The following is a 5000-nucleotide window of genomic DNA, read 5'->3' as shown; positions in this document are numbered from 1 at the left end:
CCCCTTTCTCTCTCTCCCCCCCTCTCTCTCTTCCTCTCCCTCTCCGTCTCCGTCTCCGTCTCCGTCTCCCTCCCTCCCTCTCTCTCTCTCTCTCTCTCTCTCTCTCTCTCTCTCTCTCTCTCTCTCTCTCTCTCTCTCTCTCTCTCTCTCTCTCTCTCTCTCTCTCTCTCTCTCTCTCTCTCCCCTCTCTCTCTCTCTACCCTCTCTCTCTCTCTCCCTCTGCACCCCTCTCTCTCTCTCTCTCTCTACCCCTCCTCTCCTTCTCTCTCTACCCCCCCTCTCTCTCTCTACCCCTCTCTCTCTCTCTCTACCCCTCTCTCTCTTCCTCTCCCTCTCCCTCTCCCCCCCTCTCTCTCTCTCCTTCTCTTTGTGTCTCTTCGGCCAATCCCTCACAGGAAGTCTACGTTTAGGGAAACGAAGAGTCACGGACAAAGAGCACTTGCAAGATGGTGTCCAGGAATGTGCATCTCGTATTTTTTTTTTTTTTTTTTTTTTTTGTCATGCAGGAGTGGGGGGAGGTGGTGGGGAGGGGGGGGTATCGACCGTGAAAAGAATTCGAAGAATGGGATATGTTTTTTTTTCTCTCTGTTCTTATCTCCTCTTCAGATCGAAATGGTGTAATAAAAGATCCCATTATATAAGATAGAGACAAGGGGCCGTAATGATGATCAGAATAAGTGTTATGGTCGTATTTTTTCCTTTTTTTTATTCTGGGATGACTCTGGATCTTGGCGTCTATCGTCTTCCCAGAGATCATCATTCCCGTAACATTTCATTAGATTGCAATCTTTATGCAACAGACACCTGGCGGCTGCCTCTGCCACTTAGCCGTCATTTTCTGTTTGTCTGCCTGAATGTTATTTTTTTCCAGCTGCCACATTCACTCATGAATTCACTCGCTCAGGGGAAAAAAGAGAGAGAGAGAGAGAGAGAGAGAGAGAGAGAGAGAGAGAGAGAGAGAGAGAGAGAGAGAGAGAGAGAGAGAGAGAGAGAGAGAGAGAGAGTAGAGGTAGGGGGGGGGTAGGGGGCGAGAAACCGAGAAAGAAAGAGAGAGAAACCGACAGAGAGAGAGAGAGAGAGAGAGAGAGAGAGAGAGAGAGAGAGAGAGAGAGAGAGAGAGAGAGAGAGAGAGAGAGAGAGAGAGAGAGAGAGAGAGAAAGAGAGAGAGAGAGGGAAAAACCGAGAGAGAGAGAAAGAAAAAGAGAGAGAGACAGAGAGACTGAAACAGAGACAGAGACCGAAATAGAGACCAAAAAAACGAGAAAGAAATAGAGAAAGAAACGAAAAAAATGAAAAAAAAAGTCACGAACCTGACCCAATGACCCTTCTTTTTTTTCTTTTCATCAGGATGTTTTTCCCCTAAGGAAGAAATCTGACACCGCATCTCCCTCCTGACAATAATAACTACATCAGAGGTAATGATCAAGCCCGTATTAAACGCCACAGTCTGCATGATTGCACATAAAACCTCGCCAAGAACACCGGCGGGGAGATAATACAAGCGTGCTTGGACAAGAATTTAATACGGTGAATTTTGATGTGCTTTTGGGCGTCCTTGTGTCTCCTTGGTGGGCTGACGGGGGGGAGGGGGGAGGGGGAGATGTTATTGACGTTGGTGTGGTGGTTGTAGGTGGCGGGGGAGGGGGGGTGGAGATGAGACAGGGGGAGAGTGATGGGGGAAGGGGAGGGGGGGAGAGAGGGAAGGGGGACGGGGAGGGAGAGAGAGAGGGAAGGGGGAGGGAGGGAGAGAGGGCGAGAGGACGAGACAGGGAGAAGGGGAGGGAGAGAGAGGGAGAGACAAGGAGAGGGGGAAAGAGAAGGAAAAGGGGAAAGGAGTTGGATGTTGAGAGGGAGGGAAGAGAGAGAGGGTGAAGGACGGGGAGGAGGCTAGAGAGGGAAGGAGAGAGATGGAGGGAGAAATAGAGGGTGAGCGAAATTTTGGAGAGAGGGGAAAAGGGGGTGGGAGAGGGAGAGGTAAGAGAAAGAAGAAGATACGGATATCGAGAAGGAGAGGGAGAAGGATGGGGACAGGGGGGAGGAAGGTGGGAAAGGTTGAGGAGAGGAAGAGAAGGAGATGAGGGTGAGAGTGGGGGAGAGGGAGGAAGAGGGAGAGGGTGTGTAAGAGAAAAGAGGACGGTGGATGAAGAGGGGGGGAGTGGGGGAGGGGAAGAGGGAGGAGGAGAAAGATAACGAGGGAAGAGAGAGAGAGAGAGAGAGAGAGAGAGAGAGAGAGAGAGAGAGAGAGAGAGAGAGAGAGAGAGAGAGAGAGAGAGAGAGAGAGAGAGAGAGAGAGAGAGAGAGGGAAGGGTGAGAAAGAGAAGGAGAGGGAAGGGCGAGAGAGCGAGAAGAATGAGGGGAGAGGGAAAGAGAGGTTAAAAAATAGAGAGAAATGGGAAGAGGGAGAGGGAGAAGGAGAAAGAGAAGGAGGGAGAAGGAATGGGAGAGAGACAGAGGAAAATATAGAGGGAGAGGAAGAGGTTGATGGAGTGAATGCGAGTAAAGGTGAGAGAGAGGGAGAAGGAGAGGAATATGAAAGATGGTGATGATGAGAGAAATAGTGGGAGAGGTTGAGGGAAAGTGTGTAATGGAGAGAAAGAGAGAGAGAGAGAGAGAGAGAGAGAGAGAGAGAGAGAGAGAGAGAGAGAGAGAGAGAGAGAGAGAGAGAGAGAGAGAGAGAGAGAGAGAGAGAGAGAGAGAGAGAGAGAGAGAGACAGACAGACAGAGAGAGACGAGGGAGAATAACCAAGTGCACACCATGAAGCAGAACCAAAAAAAAAAAACAAAAAAAACATAACACAGCAAAAGTGATAAAAAAGCAGGAAGTATTATTATTATCAAAACGCAGCTGATGTCAATGCCTTTCTGCTTTCACGTATTGGTGAACGGCTGAAGAACGAGCGAACGTTCAACGGGAGATGAACACCCAGACATGCATGGTATGAGCAGGAGTCTTGTATTATGTGAGAGTGGCTGCATGTATAAAGATATATGTACACATACGCTCTCTCACTCACACCCACACATGTGTATGTGTATGAGTATGGGTACATATATAAATATATGTGTATGTGTATATGTATATGAGAGAGAGAGAGAGAGAGAGAGAGAGAGAGAGAGAGAGAGAGAGAGAGAGAGAGAGAGAGAGAGAGAGAGAGAGAGAGAGAGAGAGAGAGAGAGAGAGAGTCCATATAACTGCACAATGTGGCGAGATCTTGCTTCACTGCCCACATACACCTGCAGACATGTATATATGGATGCGTATAGGCACATAAATATATGCAGACATACATATGCACACATGCATAGATACAGTACATACATACATAAACACACACACACATACATACACATATATATGTATATATATCTATATATATATATATATATATATGTGTGTGTGTATATATATATATATATATATATATATATATATATATATATATATATATATATATATATATATATATATATATATATATATATGTACACACACATATATCTGTCTATCTGTCTGTCTGTCTGTCTTCAATGTATACACACGCCACACACACACTCGTACAAAGCTTAAAGGTGTTTAGATCGACCTCCATAACCAATCTCAAAGTCCGTGACCCTCCTCTTATGCAAGGCGAAGCAACGAGGACGCAATCAAAACAGTTACGACAGTCACTCACAACTTGCAAAACGGAGATTCAGTCAAATGAAACCTGGTGGAAATCGATTTTGAATTGTCTCACCTATGCCTCTACACGCGCAAGAGAGAGAAAAGCATTTTCAAACGTGTTCTTACCTTGTTTTTCTCTTCTTCCACTTTCTTTTTTTTTTGTCTTCTTTGACGTGTCTCTTTGGCACTTTTTTTTCTCTTACTCTATGTTTTGTTTTTCTCTTTTCTTTTTTGTCTCTGTTCTCGTTGTGTTTGTTTTTATTTTCACGCTTCACTTATTCTTTCGCACCGTTGTCTTTGTCTCTCATATTCCACTTCTCTCTTAGTCTCTCTTATTCCACTTCTCTCTTCGCCTCTCTTCTCTCTCTCCTCTCTCCGTCTCTTCCTTCTGTGTCTCTCCTTCTTTACGTCTTCTCCCTCCGACAGCCGAGCGAAGACAGACGGATGACAAAGCGCGCGAGAGCATTTAACTGTCACATACGCGCTGACGTCACGCCACGCTGAACGCCCGTGTTCGGTTTTCGTTCGTTCGTTCAAGCGGCGGCCCATGGCGTTCAACGTGACGTAAATAAATATGTAAGCGGGATCTTCCTTAGTGATGTCCGTTTTTGGTGAAGGATGTGAACGGTTTGCGATCGTTTCACGTTTGAGGGACCGATCGTTTGAGGGATGGGGTGGGGGGGTGGGGGGGGGGGTAGGGGTGAGTGTGTTTGAGTGTGTAAGGGGAGGGGTAGGAGAGTGTGTGGAGGGGGGAGGGGGTGTGTATGTGTGTTGCGTAGGGGAGGGGAGTATATATGTATGTTGTATATATATATATATATATATATATATATATATATATATATATGTATTTATATGTATATGAATATGTATATATATACATATACATATATATATATATATATATATATATATATATACATACATATATATATATATATATATATATATATATATATATATATATATATATATGTATGTATATACAGACACACACACACACACACACACACACACACACACACACACACACACACACACATATATATATATATATATATATATATATATATACATATATATATATATATATATATATATATATATATATATATATATATATATATATATATATAAACATATACGTACGTATATATGTATATCTGTGTCTATTTAACAATCACTGCAAGACTGTTAACTTTTGGGCATATGTCATGTGGTACATTTCAAGATAGTTAGTATTCTTATCTACACTAATTATTTTAGGTTAATGAAATCCAGTTAAATGGACGAACGTGATAAAGCAAAGCATGATGAAATCCTTTAGTTAGGGAGA

General features: G+C 43.8%; 1 protein-coding gene across 1 annotated transcript in view; it reads right to left on the bottom strand.

The window, feature by feature from the left end:
• LOC113827841 (uncharacterized) overlaps nucleotides 1-4104 on the bottom strand; it is a gene marked incomplete at its 3' end in the record, with an annotated part of 6605 nt that extends 2501 nt beyond the window's left edge. The window contains 1 exon segment of the mRNA XM_070144525.1: nucleotides 3791-4104.
• Between the last annotated feature and the right edge of the window lie 896 nt (nucleotides 4105-5000).

Source organism: Penaeus vannamei, chromosome 32 (genome assembly GCF_042767895.1).
Source record: "Penaeus vannamei isolate JL-2024 chromosome 32, ASM4276789v1, whole genome shotgun sequence".
NCBI lineage: Eukaryota > Metazoa > Arthropoda > Malacostraca > Decapoda > Penaeidae > Penaeus > Penaeus vannamei.
Note: the sequence above shows the minus strand (reverse complement) of the source record. Positions and strands in the feature narration are given on the sequence as shown.